General features: G+C 37.3%; 1 protein-coding gene across 2 annotated transcripts in view; it reads left to right on the top strand.

The window, feature by feature from the left end:
- Positions 1–19503, top strand: part of Mub (poly(rC)-binding protein mub) — a 111345-nt gene that overhangs the window by 10455 nt on the left and 81387 nt on the right. Inside the window, exon 1 of one of the 2 annotated variants that reach the window (XM_083105677.1) lies at positions 11794–12089. The exons of the other annotated variant lie outside the window; for it this stretch is intronic. The gene's annotated coding sequence lies outside the window, so the exon portion shown is untranslated. Of the gene's footprint in view, positions 1–11793; positions 12090–19503 lie in introns of those variants that run through there. 2 annotated transcript variants of the gene reach the window in all.

Raw genomic sequence — 19503 nt, 5'->3', positions numbered from 1 at the left:
CATATTATTTTGGTTCCTCGCGTTCGTTCCTCTGTCCACGGTGCTCTTATCTTGAAACTCTTTATTTCTTTCTCAGACAACGAACGCTACATTTGTTTCACGATAGTAACGTTTCTCCTGTTTCTGTTGCATTTTTGCAATTGTCGATTCTGTAAATATATACAGGGTGTCAGGGCAATTTCTTCCGAAAAAAAAGCTCTTGTAGCTTACCTCGAGAGCTTTTCGAAACACTATAATAAAGTATTTGGGGAAGAGATTGCCCTGACACCCTGTATAAAGTAAAAAAAGAATACAAGGCCCGGATTTTTTTGAACACGTAAGTTTTGGATCTCACGGATCTAAATCAAAGATCCGCTACTGTCCCGACGAGAGTTAAAAATATTTCATTAAAATTAATGAAACTCCACCAACGCTCACACACGTGAGGGAAGGGACCATAATTGGAGAGATCTCGACTATGGCAGCTGCACAACCCTTTGTACGGCCCATCCACCCCCTTTAGCCGCTGCAACCCTCGTTTAAGCATATCACCCTGTTTCTCTACCTTCCGTGAACTCTCTCCTTCTCTCTCTCTTTGTTTTTCTCCACCTATTTTATTATTCAAAAAAGATATTACTTCCATAAAGCAGAGAGATCGAACGGATCGGCAGAAACACAATACAACCATTATATATCAATATGGAGTTGTTGCTTATGAAGCCACTGTATTCACATCCCAGACTAAATGTAATCGCTTATTGTTCTGCGCACGATACACGATTCGGAACATTGAACGTCACATCATCAATTTATATTAGGCAGACAAAATTCGAAATTAAACGTATTTAATTAAATGCGAAAGAATGACATATATTTCTAAATGTTATATATTTAAAAATTGAATATAATCAAATAAACACAAGCTTTGTATAAAAGAAATATTAAAACATATGAAAAAAAAAAAACAGTATCATCTAGTTTATATACATGGCTATGATTTTCCACTCATGGTATAGATTATGAATAATGGAGAGATTGTTCGCACGTTCAATTCGCAGAGAAATTATTTAAAATTGTTTTTAAAATTATTTTCTCATCCCTTCTTTCTTACGCGTTAGATGCTGAAGTATTTGAAAAAGATTTATTCTCAATAATGACGATTCGCGGGTCCTTTCACGTGCGGTCCGAGAGACTTGACCCTTTAAGCCAGACGGATTTTTCTATGGCTTCCACCTGTGTATGGCGGTGTATTGCGAGTCCTCTCTTTCCCTCTCGTAAAAGAATTTTTTACACACACCCACACGCTCGAACGATTACGTGTACACTCGGGCGAGTTTGCTCGCTCGATACACGTGTGCATACATGAGCGCGATATCCCATATCGTACTGCACAGAAACTCCCCACTGAGGGAGAGAGAGAGAACGAGAGAAAGGGAGTGACAAAGAGCGGAGAGCTTTCAAAGCTCTCGCGCCTCTCGCCCAGACTGTCATTTCGATCCTGACTGAAACAGCCCCAGCGGTTCTCATCCGGAAAAACTCGTTGCGAAAGGTGGAATAAAACCTGGTCGGGTTTTCGCCGAGAATTCGATGATTGACAGTGTGCGGCCAACGTGGATAACGAGCGACGCGCTTTATGGAAAATGTACATTGCCAAGTGATTTTCCCGTACAAACGATAATATACAGGGCGACCAGTGATTGGGTACTATTGTTCGTCAGACGAGTCATATTAATTGAGGTATCTTTACGTATAAACGCATACATACAGAATGTTTCAAAACTTTCGAACGCCATTTTAATAACATAGATTCTCTGATCAATTTAAATAATCATTGGCAACAATAAATTTCGAGTTATAAAATACATCTTTCACGTACTAAATTTTATGAAATTAAAGTGTAACAAAACTATTTTTTAGTTAATTTCAATTTTAAAATATTTTAAAAATATTTTAATTCAAGGCTAAGAAAAAAATATATATAATGGAAAAAATTGGAAACTAGCAAAAAAAGTAATGATTTCCTTCGATATTGCGTTAAGGAAAATTTGAAACTCCCTCAAAATTTATCAAAGAAATAATACTAATATTGATCATTAAATTTTTAATTACTACAATTTTCCTTCGAGAAAATAAATTACGATATTCTAATCTTTAATCCTTCTTTTTTTATGAAAGATTCGCCGCGATATGAATCTTTTTTAAAGCCGCCGACAAAAACTTTATTTTTTTTTACCAATTTCTTTCTCTCAACAGATCATGACTTTAGATACACAAAAATGCATAGAAAATATCAAAATCTTATTGATGTTAAAAGCGTATACTTGTAGCCCCAGCAAAATCTTTATCAACTTCATTTTCCAAAAAAATACAGATATATCTCTCGAATACTTTCTGTCACGTGGATAAAAGGAAAATATAGCCTAAAAGGTAGACAAGCTCAACTTCCGGAAAGACAGATCTTCTTTTAACGAGCACCCGGTATATCCGTCGTGTGTATGCAGCAGTAGTGGGCCCGTTGTAACGCTTCGGCTGGTTCCTCTGCCCCCTCGCGCCCCTTTCTCGTCCCCTCTCTCTCCCTGCGCCTTCGTGGAAAGCGAGGCGGAGGAGGAAGAGAGGGCGCGCAGACACCCCACTTGCCCCCCTCGTCTCGCTCGCCCCTTTTCGCCCTCCCTCTCGCCTATGCCATGATCAATATTACGCCCCAGAGCTACGGCATCCAAACCGACCTCGAGACGGACTTCTTCTTGCTGCTCAAAGCATCTCCCCGAGCGAAGCTGTGGCGGTGCAGCTTCCGTCTCGAAACTTTTCCAAACCACGCGAAACCGGAAGCCGGAGCGAGAAATTAAAAGCTGGAGGAGCATCGGGTCTGCCTGGATCACGCTAGGCAGTCTCACGCTGCGAAGTTTCTCTCTTCCCTCCCCTCTGTCTCCTCTCTTGCCGGAAGGAGTCGGAATGGAGCCGATAATAGTCCCGGTAATTGCGTTGCTCGCTTGGGCTGTCATACGAAATCGCCGAGATTGATTTCGCGGGCACGATAAGTGCCGCGGTCAAGTCCGATCTGGATTTGTCGATTACAATCAAGCGAACAATCCTTTCGCAATGAGTTTGTCGTCCCCTTCTAATGCCGTTATACTCCGAATCGCTTCCGCAACGTCGTCGATGAAGTCATGAGTCTCTTGATTTTGAATTTCGATAAATGAACAGAAATTTATCTTTTTACGATAAAATATAACAGAATAAAAATAAAGCTTCACTTTTTATCGAAGTTGCAAAAAGTAGATCAAAGTTAAATAACGATCTGTTGATCCTGAAAGTAAGTCAATAACATTAATAGTTACCGCTTGTGAAGTAGTATACATGTTTGTATAATTGACGTAGTTCAACGAATTTGATCCAGCATACGCTCCGCGTAAATCCATATCATGGCTGAAGCTATCAATCTGATCCCCCGTGAATCTTCTGAGAAGAACCACGACGGATGATTCGGCGAAGGGATCAGCCAGCAGCTTCGATCAATCAGGTTGAGAACCGCCGGAGGACAGATCTCCGTCTGGGCGGATATATTCGCGTATTTGTACAAGTAGTAATATAGTGGTTTGATCAGGCGGGAGAGAGCGCGACGGAGTGCTCATTTCGCGTGACATTCGTGTCGTAACCTTCTGGAGGGACTGTACGCGGCTAGGTCAGGGACTGTACGTCTGCCTCTTCAATCTGCAAGCTATTGTAACACTCCTCCGCGCTTCGCTCAGTCTCTCTCGCTCTCGCTTCCTTTTCTTCATCCCCTTTTGCGCGGTCGTCATCGTCGTCGCCGCCGCCGTCGCCGTCTCCTCGGCCTTCTTTCCGCCTCTTTCGGCCTTTTCCTTCTGCTCCAAGCGCCTCTTCGCTTCCTCCGCGCGAGCTCTTCCTCTACCGTCCCTCATCTCGTCATCCCCGCAATGTTATCCGTCAGGACTAGACGGCGCGGACCCGCTTGTTCTTCGCCCTCTTCCATCGTTAGGCGCGGTACGCCGACGTGAAAATTATTTTGCCGTTTTTCTCGTGGATGCCACAAGAAACAATTACAAAACAAAGCCAAGTGTAGTAAAAAAACAGAGTTTAAACGGTCTAGCAACGATCTTACTCCAGTTGTTAATATTGTAATTATGCTGATGGATATAATGAGATTGGATATTAAAACGTACGTTATATTGTGGTGGAAGTTTAATTAAATGTTTACGTTGGTATTGTAATACATTGCAGACATCTGTTTTCCTTCTTTTATTCATTTTTAAATTACGTTATTTGTTCTACATTAAGCATATATGTTTAATTCTTATAATTTATTTAGTATTATTTAGCATTATAATTTAGCATTATTAAGAATATATTAATTCTTATTATTATTATAAGAATTAATTATATTAAAAATATAATTAATTCTTATAATTAATTCTTAATATGTTTAATTCTTATAATTTCACATTATTTAATTTAACATTATAATTTAGCATTATTCCTATTTTTATGTGCGACATCCTAGGTGTATTTTTGTTCAGAATTGAGCAGAATAATTTTATCATGTATGCGATTCGCTTACATCGCTTTGTCAATCCTAAGTCGTCCTCATCATGTTGCTGTTATTCTTCAAGAATAGATTAGGACAATGATAACAATCCGATATTGCTATTTTGAAAGAGGGCTATTTCAACACCAGGGGAATATTTATTATCGATTACGGAATGGATTATTTATTTTGAGGAGAATCAGGCCCTGTAATTTTTTCTGTCGCGCAATCTTTTACAAATTTTAAGAATGATGATCTACTGCTTCTTGCGAAGTAATTCGTATCCATGTTGCGATCTACGAGAACTTGGCGTTCATCAGACTGTCGGAAGAGAGAACTGGCATATAATAATTTTCGCGGTTGCATAATCTGTTAGCTATATTTATTCTCGCGAAATCCATTTTATAACGTCAAATTTTCGTGGAATTTACTCGCGATTACTCGGAGTAGCGCGGATTAGCTAATTTCGCGATATAATCTACAAAATCTGCGCAATCCCGCTCGCGCTTACCAAATTTCTCCTCTTCTCGTGGCTCACGGTAACTTGATGAAGTCCTTATTAACCGCGAGCTTAAAGCCGTCAGACGGAAGGTCCTTAAAAGATGTGCAAAACGGCAGGAATATCGATTAATATCGTCGATATTCATGGATATATTTTCACCAAGCTTTCAATTTACTGCATTTTATCGAAAAACTTATTATTTTCCACCATCGTTTACATATATAATATAAAAATTGTGTCCAATAATCCAGACTTTATATTTAGCATTACGAATATAGAAATTTATTTATTGGAGCTTTTACACAGGATGTATACGACAATTTTATTCAACATTAATCGATAGCAGATTTAATTATAAAATTATTAGCGGATGCAAAATTCACTCACAATTATAAAACCAATGTTTTCAAGAGAAGAAAGGCAGTTTTAAATATTATTTACACACGTGTAGACAACTTTTTTAATATAATAATTAAATTTCTCTTTATATTTAAAAAGTAAGTTGTTTTATCTTCCACGTATATTTACCGCTCGTAGTTTTTTGAGAAAAAGAGAAAAATGCAGCAAAGTAAATATAAAATATTAAACATATAAGAATATGTAAATTTTAAATATACTATTTTTTAATAATAATAGCGAAGATTTACGTGAAAAATTATTGATTAAATTAAAAACAAACATTTATAACAATTAAAAATCTTAGACGCAATTAAGAGTGGCGTTTTTTATTTCATGAATATCTTTCACCTCGCTTAAAATTCATGAATATGATACTTCTTTCGATCGTTTAACAGGGGACAGAGGTTTCTCTCTTAGAACTTTGTGGCGTCTCCCTCGCAAGTAGATTTTCCACCCTTTCCTCGAAAGCTGTTCGATTCTCGGGACTGATTTATCGATCCCCTTTTGATGGAACAGTCCGTTCCGCTTTTAGTTAGATAGCAGCGGCCAACGAAATCGAATATATATAGAGAGTACGGAGCTGCACTCAAGAAAAATGTTTGTCGCAGGAGAGAGGCAAATATCGGCAAGTTTTTCATCGTATAAATCCACTTTGTTGGTGTATCACGGCGCGAGAGTGATCGAGAAAGAGGAAAGACGTCATCCGCTTCGGCTGGATAATATATAAATGATGGCGTGTTCCAGGAATCATATCTCAAATTATAAATAAAATAGTGGCCGTCGCTATATATAACGAGTCGGCCATTATTTTATTAGTATACATATATAGGTATCGACTATGGCGGATATAGAATAGCGAGAATCGCGCGTATTTGTGTGCATACACTAGGCAAGAGCATATGTGTGTACGTGTGTGTGTGTGTCTATGCAACGTTGATTAATCCCGCAATCGCATCTCGGCTCAGACGATCGAAGTTGCTGAAGTTCCGAAATGTGGTATGTCGGATTTCGATGGAAATGCGCGTGGGATGTTGTAAACGATGCGTTCGCGAACGAATCAAACTTTACGCACAATAGATAGTGAATCCGTAGAATTTGCATTATCGTTGATTAAGAGTCGACCGGAAATATCGTCGACGGTGTTTTTATCGCGCGATTTGACCGGGAACATCGAAAATACCCTCACCATTGCTTATGACGTAAGACAATAATCTATCGAATCTATTCCGATGTCATAAATTCGTGCGCAATTCGGTTTCGTTTATCATAGATGAGATAATTGCGAGCCACGTTCGATCAGGCAGATGCAATGGACGTCATAGGACGAGCGTAATTTCCCGTTTCAGTATTTTCCTAATAGCGTGTTACATCCGTCGCATTTAAACTCATGCGAACCCATCATTTATAGCTCCTTTCACAAAATACGAAATATTTATATAAATGATTAGATCGCATCAGATAGGTTGAAAAAGGATGAGATATTATGTAACCCTCTAAAAAAAATCTTAAGGCAAAAAAAAAATACGCCAAGTACATAAAAGTATTCCACCTTGTATGCAACAAAATGTTTAATAAAAAAAAGTCCTTAAAAATAAATTTACAGTCATTTTCTCTCAAAAAAATCATTTTTCTAAAGAAATAAAATAATTTTTCTAAAAAAACACTAAAAAATAAAATATCAAAACTAAATATGAAATCAATAATTACTATTAGCTAAGTATTTAAGAGCAATTTGTAAATTTGATATAATATTTGCCACGAAATAATATCAATCTTACATTGTAGAAATAAATTCTCCCTAAGAAATTAAAACGCATTTTATTTTTATTTAAAGAAACTTGATTTTTAAAATCGACACTAAATGAGAATTAGGATTCTTTTAATTCCTAAAACATTTTTCATATAATGTATATAATTAAAAAAAATTGAAAAAGATGAGATATTATGTATAGCATAGTTGGTCGCGTAGAATTCAAAAGCCTAAGCCAATCCAAAAAATCTCGCAATTTACCGCTTTTTTGTACATGCAATAATGCTATAGAAAAAATTATATTTGAAGAGAAAGACATTTAATTCGATACCTAGCTGTGTTGCGACGTAGTTTGCGAGACAGGCCTGATCGGATCGATGATTTTCGACCTCCACGAGATACCCGGTAGGTGCATCATTGTCACGGCACGGGACGCCGATGCGGCATCCTCCTCGCTGGCGGAATGTCACCGCGAGAGGCACTCTAGCGGGCTTAATTGACGTAGACTCGTTGCTAATTAGTTTACATTACGCTCTCCGTATCCTCGTAGGTCCTGCCAAGTCGCTCTCCGGCCCCCGCCTCGTCCTCGATATTGCGAGGGGCTCTTTAATGTCGAGCTTCGTCGCGCAGCATGAGTTACACAGCTTATGTGTACACAAGTGTGTGTCGCCCGGCGTTTGCATTCTGACGCACTTTCACCCTTCCGAGTGCGTTAGACTGCGTACTTCTCGTTATCGGCAGCGCCCACGAACACAAAATCGCGTAAAATGCACCCAAATTGCTGAAAATGCAGCGATAAAATCTGCAAAACATGACATTTTCGTCATAGACACAAGTTAATGACAATAATGATACACGTGTAGTAGAGATGATAATAATGTCCAATGATGCGAAACTGAGATGGTGGAAGAGCCTCTCGAACATAATCATCAGCATGTAATTTATTAATATTTATAAAGTAACATGAATTAAATTTCCAAATGATTCTGTCTTCTTCTGATCCTTATTAATGCTCAGCACATGTTAAACAGTACACGTCTGGATTAAATACGTGACGTAAAAGAAAACGACGCGGTGCGCAGATAATTTAATTTACAAAAGTAATTGATATAAATCAAAATCACATATATAAGGAGATATAAAATAATAAAATTATATAGGGGAATATATATTTATGTAATTAAAAATATATAATCAAGAGCTATGTGCGGTGGAATCTTCCGAAGCAACTTTTTGTTCAAATTAAGTTCCGAGTACGCCGTTCACCGGTAGCTAGCTTCCGGACCATGTTATAGAGTCAAAGGATGTAAAAGACAAGGGTAGTCAAACGGAAGGAACAGGCTTTCACTTTTGTAAGAATATAGTCCCCGGAGCAATACTTTGAAGTGCGGTTAACAAAGGTGAAAAGCAAGAAGATAAAAAAATAGGAGAAAAATAGTTTAACGAGGATGTCCGTAATCAACTTAAATATGAGAATTGAGAACAAAGGAAAAAAATAATATATAATAATATGTAATTTATGAAATACATGGAAGAACTGCCTGAGAAGGATTCGCTCGAAAATTTGTGTAGGTTCTTGAAATTTTTCGAATTTTTTTTTAAATTGGAAGATAATCGTAGAATATTTTAGTATTTTGTTTATATTATAATTTTATATGCTTTCCCTTTTTATATACACTTAATATGTGTTTCTCCGAAAATTATCTTTAGAATAAAGGTCGGTTTTCTCTCGATTATTTCTGTTCTTTTTATGAAATACATCCTTTGATTTCATTTTACAGGAGAATTGGAAACTGGTAACGTATGCTGCTGATAGATAATATATTCTTTTAATATTGACTGCCTTCTCGGTTTTTTTATCGAACTATATAATGAATCTATATCAGAGAAATTCAGAAAATTTACACGTTAGTGGATCATTATTATATTTACAAATAGTATTTAATTAACAATGCGTAATAAATTTTTTTTGTATACTTATATATTTAATATACGATAAATACTTGCCTTTAAATATCGGCAAGTTTGTATCTAAGACCAACATTTCATTTTTTCCGCTATCGTTGCATTTACATGCCGAAATAACGAGCGCGCAACGATGGAAATAATCTGATCAAACATGGAGATTTAATGAGACGTAATAAACGAGCGGGCACTTTCTTATGAATTATACACGTAACGTTGATCACAATCGTCTCCGCCGACGGATAAATGCTAATTTCCTTAAAGACAAAGAAACAACGCGAAAGACAATTTCAGATATAATGAGAAGATATCATATCGGAGGATATCGACGACGAAATCCGATTATAAAAACCGATTATTAAGAGAGACGACTGGAAAGAAAAGAGTAAATAACGATCACGCTCCCTTTGACAATTTAATTCTCGAATTAATCATTCAGTTCCACGGTCCAGCTTTATGCGGCTCGAAAAGAAGAAGCTATCCCAAACAATCCGCCTCTTTCTTTTGCTTTATTTTAATTTACTTTGGAACGGCTCATCAATAAGCAAAGTAACGTCTCCTTCACCGATGCGAGACAGAAGCTTCAATTTACATTGCTATTTAATGCTAATTCATATTACTGCGATTTTAAAAATCTCACTTGCCAGATAGGAATATTATATTTATGGTAATTTTTTTCCACGGAGTTAAGTGGAAAAAAATTACTATCTGTAAACTTGATATTTTTAACGAGACAGATTACAAATTATAATTCCAAGCAAGTTCATCTAAAATTTATATTTACAATTTATATTTAAAATTCATATTAATAACACGAACCTGATTCCACATATTTTCATTGAATATTTTTATTTTTTTTAATCTTTCTCTTTCTCTCCTTCTCCGCAACTCCTTCTCCTATAATTGTCAGCAACTTTTCACTGTCGAGTCGCCTCGAAGAATGCAGCTCGCAAGTGCATTGCCGTGCATACTCTCGGATACACGAGACAGTATCATCGTTCTCTGTTATTTTCGCTCCGGCACCATGACTGCTTTTCAAATATGTTTCCACTTTATCCGTGATATTTTTCCGTCGCGGGACGTCACACGAGAACAACGAGACCGCTGTGACACGCATACCAATGCATGTGAGATACCGTATATACCGATTTCCGTTATTTCTTCATATTCAGTAGAGTCTATCGACGCGACTAGTTGGCAGGACCCCCAATTCGATTTCTACAATTTAAATTACATTTCAAAGAAATTATAATATAAATACACACACACACACATATACAATAAATCTTTGCATAGCGTGATATTTTCATAAAAAAATATGACAAGCCTCGTACAACATGATTGATAAATGTCAAAATTTCAATTTTTGTACCTAAAGTCTCAATTATATTTTGCCGGCTTACGTAATGAAAAATTACATAATTTAAGTTACGTAATAAAAAACTTCTTAAATTATTTTTGCCATTTTAAAATATTATATTTATTTAGATTGCATTCTCTGAGTTCAAAATCTTCCTTGATTCGTCTATGATACTTGTCGATAAATCCAGGTATAGATTCATCGACTCGAGATCGTCATCTAGAATCGTCGTAGCAGTAAGCGATCGTCATTATTCAAACGTTCAACGCGTCACGTAAGGAATGCTTCACGTCGAAAGAACCATCATGTATGCAAGGCGAATCTTCTGACCTGTTGCAAGCTTTCTTGTTGATTCTAATCGAACGTCCTTGATGGAAGTTTGCGGACGCGATGCGTTCTTTCTCCTTTCCACTTCGCTTAACGACCGTTTGCTCGCTATCAATAGGAAAAAGTCGCTCGACTATGAATGATACTTTTTTGCAATTACTTGGAATTAAGTTGAAGTCTTTCCAAAGTCACTCCTTTGCGATAGCTCGATGTATACGTCCAATATAACGTTCGTTCAATAAATACTGAGAGAAAAATATAAACGAATCTTCTTTAATTTATTACATATATTATATATACATATATGTATATATAAAACAGAAATTTATAAGACATATATATATCTTTTTTTATATGTTATACATGTGTAGTTTATTTTGCATCTCGTAGATCAGTGATTAATATAATTATATTTATATTTATATATTTATAATTATATTTATAATTATATTTATATTTATAATTTTGTGTTTATATATTCAAAGCAAAAAAGAATGTCACGAAACATAAAATTTTCAAGCAACTGGAAAAATGCCTTATGTGGGATTCAAACTACATCAGATGTCCGACAAGAAACATTACATGTTGGAGAGGAGGAGGGATTTTCCGCAACTCCTATAATATACTTTTCCCTGCGAATAAAAATTCTGTATACAGTCTGAATCCTCCGATTAGAAAGAACGGACCACACACGAGGTTGGAAATCACTTTCCGAGGTGCTTGACACTCTTTCGCGGTAATAAGGAGTAAATTCATTACACGTCGATCCAATTTGAAATTCCACGGTCAGTCGACCCACCTCGCAGGGGGTACCCTTCGAGCGCTTTATCCCGCTCGTTCCTTATCCCGCTCTCTTCCGGGATTGGCTATATCCCGGTGTTGGGCGCACATGACGAAGGCCGGATATGCGCGCCGGCAGATGCGCGCGGTGCGCGCGCGTAATATGCGCTCGCGAGCAGTGTCGCGTCAGCCCCCGGCCCTGCTGCACCACGTACCATCATCCAGGTCCAAGAACCTATTACCTGTTCTCTTCTTTCTCTCTCTTTCTCTTTCTCTCTGTCTCTCTTCTCTCTTATCAACCGACCGACCGACCAACCGACCGACCGACCGACCTAATCCAATCGACCCATCCGCCAAACGACAAGTCGTGGCCGACCGTCCGATTGCCACGTTGTCGAGAATCTGTAGTCGATCGAACAGTGCCCCGCCGTTGTTGTCGTCGACGTGGTTAAGCCGTTCCGTACGCAGAGCTAATCATCAATTGGCAAGTTCCTTAAACACTTCATTATTCTCGTTCCTATACGGGATCGAATTGCACGAGTACCGATCGGTTGCGAACATCTAGATCAGTGTTCTCCGATCGATCGCTTCATTTATTATATTATATTTTGTATTAGACTTTCGTTGGCTTGCAAACAGAAGGCAATGTGGGTGTGCAAATATGTTGTAATTGTGTAAAAAAATTAATGTCTTTTTAAGAAAGAGAGGGGGAAAGCACTGATCTAGATCATACACGAATCACGTGATCGATATCTCATCGATTGTTGAGAATGCGATGAAGGATCAATTGATCGTCAAGAGAAGACGAGAAAATCGATTGACTCTTTCGGAGCTACAGAAATGTTGGTCACGTAGGGATGAAAAAACAAGATCGTCTTTAACGGAAAGTTAAACGGAAAGATATATTTTTCTGAATCGAAATACACGTGCAAGTACGTGTGTCAGGCATATGTATGTTTGCATAAGTGTGGGTGGGCACACACGAGTAGAAACGCGTGCGCGTAGATCCCGTACATGTGGAATCTCTTGTTTTCATCATAAACACAAATGCGTTTGTACCAAACGGTGATTCGAATAAAATATTTGCTGTTTTAAATATCTATCTTCATCGTTTTTTAAATAAAAAGATACTTTGTCAGTTTTTTTAGCTAAAAATATGCGATTAAATTAATATGTTGAGATATTAATTTTTCATTACTATATCCATTCATATATTTCAATGATTAAATTTAATAAAAATTCAATATTCATTTATAATAATTAAAAATTAAATATCCATTCAAAAAAACTGGAAATTCAACTTTTATCTCCCACGCTTATCTGGTGAAATGATTGAATCTATTCAAATTTCGGTTAATTTTTGGCAAAGATGATTCTCAGAGAGAATCCATCCACAGGAATTCACTAAAGCATAGCGTTGATAATCGGACATCCGTATCAAGCGACGTGTAATAAATCGCTGTTGAATCCAAGTATTTATAAACTGCGTAAACCTTGCGTGCCAGGGGACGGGTAATTTATGCGTTATAACTGACTAACTAAGTTGCAGCTATCTAAGTTATGATTCACGCATTGAGCGCGAAACGAGGCGCGACGCGAGGATTTTGCGAAGCCGAATTACGGCTAAAGTTTCACGCCGCATTCACGGATTATTTAATACAAATTCGCTCCCTCTTTTTTTTCCAATCGTAGAACTCTCGACATTCTAAAGAGATTGTCAAGAGTTATTTTTACAACTCGCCTTTTTAAAAGTCATTCCTGTTTTCATTATTAGTTAAATAAACACGTATAAGAAGCTACCAAAATAAAACGGTGTATTACGTAATTAAGAAATGGCGCGCCCGAAATTAGCGAGAAAGAGTTTCGAGGCGCGCGATTTTCAAGAGCACGATATACGGATAAAAAATTATGCGAAAAAAATGTGGAAACCCATTATTTCCCGAATAAGATCGGAAATAACATCGCGAATCGCGTCTTGATTCTCGCGGTTCTCGTCACCGCAGACTTTGTCGTGAGAGGCGCTTACACGAGAAATTGTGTGTTCCGACAAATAGTGTGTATATATCGTCGAGAATACTATTATTACATCAAGAGACAACAAATGCGACTCACCGGGGTATGCACGTCGCGGCCTGAGACGCGGATCCGCTAATAACTCACGCTTGGTGAAAATAGACGCGTCGTTATGCGTTCGAGAAGAGGGGTGAGTACGCGCGCCGGAGAACGCGATGTACTTGGCCAGTTAGAGAGATCGGGTCACCGACTGTATTTTCTCTTAACTGAGAGATCCCTCGGGATTTAATGTCTCTCGTTTAATGTACATCTTCGTCCCGAGAGAAAAGCTCCTCGCGAATCCCATCCCTTCTACAATTACACCCTTTGAGATATATTCTTCTTTCCTTTGACGTAGTCGCGGGGTGAAGGTAATGAAATCCATTAGCGTATTTTTTACTTATTTTCTCGAAAAGGGACGAGCGAGAGGAGTTAAATAAGGTATCAATCGCGAGAGGCGAACGATACATTCAATTAGAAATTGAAAGAACGACTTTGGCAATTTTGCCAGAGATCATCCGATGCTTTGCGATGTTTCGCAATTACCTTATTTAGTATCACTACAACGTTGTCTCTGATATTCAAATTCAAACTAGGCGTCTTTTCAATTTTCCTCCCCTATCGAGTTGCAATTAAGATGGCCCCTTCATATTCAGTTCCCGACGATATCGTCCTTGCCTCCCGCTTTCTCTCCATCTCTCTTTCTCTCTTTTGTTTCGCCTTTAAAGGAAGATTCAAAGCTGCTTTTCACATTATCTTTGTCGTGGCGGCAGTTGACAGTGTGTGTCGAAACTTTTGTTCCAGTTGCGTTAGTCTGGAAAGAGAGAGGGTGGAAAATGGATAGAGGAGAGACGCACACACAAGGTATCTGTCAAAAGAGGCGTCGTCATGTACCGGAGGCGTATTTCCGCTATCTTCGTCCGCTTGTCCGTTAACGCGTGAGAAAGAGAAAGATGGAGAAGGAGGGAGAGAGAGAGAGAGAGAAAGAGAGAGAGAGAGAGAGTATATGGTGCATGTAAATGGTGCATGTCGGGACGCAGAATAACTTGCGTATCTCCGCGCGCTCGGAATTTCCGTGCTCTGTCCACAAAATGCACTGATAAATATCTTATCAAAAGCTCCTCGTCGCGCGTATTTAAGATGGACGAAGGAAGTCTGCTCTTTGCGAGAGAAAGAAGCACTCGTGAAACCGTAAAATATTTTGCAACAATGAGAAAAATATTTTTAGTCGTCAGTCACCATAAAAATGTTATAGCAACCCACATAACTAAAGCTAAACAAGCTTATTCTCATCCTTAAGCACGCTCTTTCTGCAAGTTTATATCTTTTTATATCTGGAACATTTTATAAATAAGTGCGTTTGAACAAAAAGATTGAGAGAAAGAGAGACAGGGAACACAATTATTTTGTAATCGCATATCCAACACGAAATAATGGCGGCCAAATGTGTTTATGATTCGCGATCGTATGCCGCTTCTGTCTCTGGCGTTGAAATTTTATTCCGCGATTCTCTCGCCGACGATAAAGTACGGATACCAAGTACGAACGGATCAGGCATGAATGAGAGCTCTTCAGCGCGAGAGAGTGATCCATATTGACTTCAGAGAGCACAATACCAATCAGATTGGAAGCGGATTATTCGCCCTCGTATTTCATACTCCGTGTCAAATTTTTTTTCACGAGTGCGCCGGAAAGTATTCCGAATTTTCGAAACGAAGCAGCTCACATATCTCTCTTGTATACGGGAATCTCGGGGGTGCAACGTTTGAGATAAGTATTACAGGGAATAAAAGGAAAGCATTACACGAATGTCTCTGGAATTGTTCTAATCAAACGACTTTCCACGTGCCATTTTTCATTTGCGTGCAGGAAGAGGAAAGATCCTAAGGATTTGGGATCAATTACGGCGAGAACGGGTAAAAATTGGCAAGAAAAACGCGAAATTTACGCTTCACTTTGTCGGATCGGCCTGAAACGGGTTGACAGAAAAATCAAATTCCGGCGCGTTAGAGATCAAAGGGGCGAGGAAGAGAGACGCGTAACTTAATTTCTTTATTTTTAGCCGCTTTAGCTCGCAAGTGCGCCGTTGGAGAATGATTCGTACTTTAAATTTCAAATTTCTTTCAATCGTCTCTCTCTCATTTTTTTTTGTACGCGCGCTATAAAGAAAGAAGTACGTTTTTGCTGATAATTATATAAGAGAAATCTTACGCAATAACTAGAAACTGTTATATCTCAAACGAAAGATTGAGAGAAAAGTGTGAAAATAAATTATATGAAAATTAATTTAAATATATTCCAAGAAATAAAATTAATTTGGATAAATTTTACAGGGAAAGACAATTTAAGATCGCTTCGAGGATTATATACAGGGTGTTTCTTAATAAGTGCGAAAAATTTTAGATGATTCTTTGTCGAAAATTAAGGGGGGTTTTTCATATAAACATATACTCCTACATGGAGGGATGTAGGGAGGGCCCTGTGAAGTTGCACTTCTCCAAAAATGGAAGTAAAAATTAGGTTTTTATTTTTTTCTCAAATTTGAAACAAGTTAAAGAAATGAAATTTGGTGGATATTTTCTACTAATAAAAAGGTTATTTATTAATATTTTTTTCAGCCTCCCGTATTGTTATAAGGGGATAAAACTAGCAACCCCTATTCAACTTTTTATTAGAACTTTTTAATGGGCCGGAATATGATCATCTAAAAATATGCATTCAAACGTTTGATTTATTTAGAAACTTTTTTATTTCTTTTATTTTTTTCATAAAATCAGTAGTTTTCAAGAAAAAAATAAAAGACGTTATCGTGCACAGCACGATGCTAAATAGCATAGGTTTCGAATTACGAGAAGTTAAATTTTAAAATAAAAATAAAATTAGAGTAAATGTTGGAAAAATTGGAATAAAAACAAAATTATAATAAAAACCTAAAAACCTAAAATATAAAAACTTAATTTAAGAAACACCCTGTATATAACTGAGAAAGAAGAAATATTAAATATTTTCGGCTTGAAAGTATAATCTTATATTTAATTTTTCTTAATCAATTTCTCTTTTGTAAAATGTTAAATATATGTTTTTATCAGATCTCATCTACGATCCGATCAGCCAATTTCAATCGACATTATTCGTAGACGTAAAAAAATGATAGGTTGTAGAAAACCGGTTTGCTTGGCCTATTTGTTCGTCGCGGCGGTTACTTTTCAATAAATCACTGCAAAGATTACGCTGTATTTTTATCAAATAAACGTGTAGAGTCATTTTACGAACGACCTGCTTTTAGTTCGATAATGAAATATTCAACAATTATTCGTCAGATTTACATTTTTCCAAATCATATTTTCATCGTTGATGCTTCAAAACAACGCGGTGCATAATTTAGCTTTTATAAAAATGACTTTTGTGTCGAGCAAATATAACAAAAAACGACAATTAAAGAAAAATTAAATAATATTATCGTAAATGAGTACCAGCTTATGAAATAAACGTTAGCTTATATCGCTTATATTACGTTTAATCGGATTTAAACTTTCATTCGAATTCATTTCAGTTGTTAAATATTTATGTTGCGTTTCGTTTATTGCATAGAATGAAATTTATAATTTACAGCCGTAATTTGAATTTGTGATCGTAGTGAAAAGGATGCAGTTGAAAGAATAAATTTTGAAGAATATAGCAAAAATCGTATGTTTTTATTTTGACAAGAATAAAAATATACGATTTTGGCTATAGTCTCCAAAATTAATTTTCAAAAAATTGTAATATTTACATTCAACTAGAAATAAACTTTAAATATATATTTGGCATTAAAATGATATATATTTAATTACGCGAATTTTCTGTCCTGAAAACGCATAAAACTGTCGATCAATTTGATCCATTAATAAATCAACGAAGGAAAACTTTGAAATAGCACGTCAGAAAATTCATCTAGCGTTATCGAATCTCTTAAGATAGTCTATCGGCGTGACCGAGTTCGCTGAGGCCTCTGAGGCCGGCGACCTCGAGAGAGAAGATGTGTTCCCTTCCGATAAAACGTTACAAGCGATTCGATCGAAGAAACGAAAGTGCGACCATTATTCGAGGATCGTCCGCGACACGACAAATGTGTTCGTCGCGACAAGAGAAGGGGGATCGAGAGTCGGTTCGATCGAGAATCCCTCTCTCGCCGGGTCGCTTGGGTCTATAATTATACGCTGCAAAAACAATCCTTACTACATGATACAACGAGGCGATGCGTGTTTCGCGGTTGGACGAGGTAATTAGGCGACCAGCCAAGAACACTTCGCGATCCCCGCACCAAACGAGAACAATGTACTAGTTGCTCGATTTTTTCAGTTCTTTCCAAATTATTTCTCGACATATTCCTCTTCGCTGATTAATTCGGAATTTGAGATATGGATCGCAGCTTGAATTATTTTCGCCATTATTTTTCTTCAAATAAATATATAATTCAAATAAATAATTCAAATAATTCAAATAAATAAATAATTCAAATCCTACTTTTGTGGTAAATAATTAACTTTCCAATAAAATATTTGCATGCATTTTTTTATCATTTTGCGAGGAAGATTGCGGGAAGAAACTTGTACATTCATAATACACCTTTGAAAATAATGCAATCATGAAGTTGTAGGAGCTTTGTTAGATAACGTAAGAGAGTAAAAGAGAGGGAGAGATAAAATAGAATTTTCCGCCACATAATTTATAGGTACATACGAAATACATCGCGGTAATGTCGCGGGTATAACCTACTTTCACTTCCATATGAGGTTTTTTACATATGCGCGGGTAATAGAGGAAATAGGTCGAGGGTAGTTTCCGTCCTATAGGTGGTTTCGCTAAATGAATATTAATGCGCGTCTAGTGCGAGCCAACCCTCGCATTTTGGAGTTTACGAAATGCTCTCTATACGTTCGGAGAATAATTCTTCGCCCCCTTCCTTTTACCACCCTTGGTTCACCCTAAAGTTTCCCCAAAGGAGTTTCCCTGAGGAGTTCACAAAATTATTACATCTACTTTCCCGAGAGAAAAATATGTTTATAAGGGAAAGGAAAATTATGTTTCTTTTTTTTAGTGAACCGTAAAACAAACAAAAATAATTAATTTATTAATAAAAGAAAGGAGAGGAGGGGGAGACGAGAATAATGGAGTCGCGCGCGCAAATGCATCGGAAAGATAACTGAAGAGACTCACTTTCTTCCTTATCAAATCTTCCCTCATTTACCGATGCTCATTTCCCAGCGGAAAATGAAATCGCGAATCGGATTTCAAGCCTTTCCCTACGGGCTAAGTACTTTTTTAATCGGTTGCGCGCGGAAAAAAAATATTATCTGAGTAAACCGAAGGGGAGAGAGTATCCAGAGAAATCCCCGAGCGGATAAAAAATTTTTCTCGACACGAATGAATCCGCGACGCATCGAATGTAAATGTTTAGTACGAGAGATCGAAAAATATGAAAAGTAGAGACTGTATGCGTTAAGCACTTTTCTCGAGCATAATCGTTAGGTCGGTTGGATTTAAATGTGCCATTCTCGTGATTAAACAATTTATTACACGCAGCCTATCCTTATTCATCTGGAATGGATATGGTTGGGATATTAAGGATAGGCTACGTGTAATAAATTGTTTGATCACGTGAATGGTTCTAAACACATTTAAGAAATTGCCAACTCGAGATTAAAGATCCGACCTCCTGTTTCGCTCTTTTCGCGACCAAATTTCCTAGAAAAATATACCGGACTGCCAACGTACTCGGACGATATTCAATTTTACCTCGTAAATCTTTCTTGGCGAGGATACTACATTTATCCTCGTCGTCGCGGGGATCCCCGGGTGTATTC

The sequence above is a fragment of the Camponotus vicinus genome, unplaced genomic scaffold (genome assembly GCF_025532165.1).
Source record: "Camponotus vicinus isolate PSW18456_S1 unplaced genomic scaffold, iyCamVici1.0 SCAF_8, whole genome shotgun sequence".
Lineage (NCBI taxonomy): Eukaryota > Metazoa > Arthropoda > Insecta > Hymenoptera > Formicidae > Camponotus > Camponotus vicinus.
This window is presented reverse-complemented; position numbering and strand designations above follow the sequence as displayed.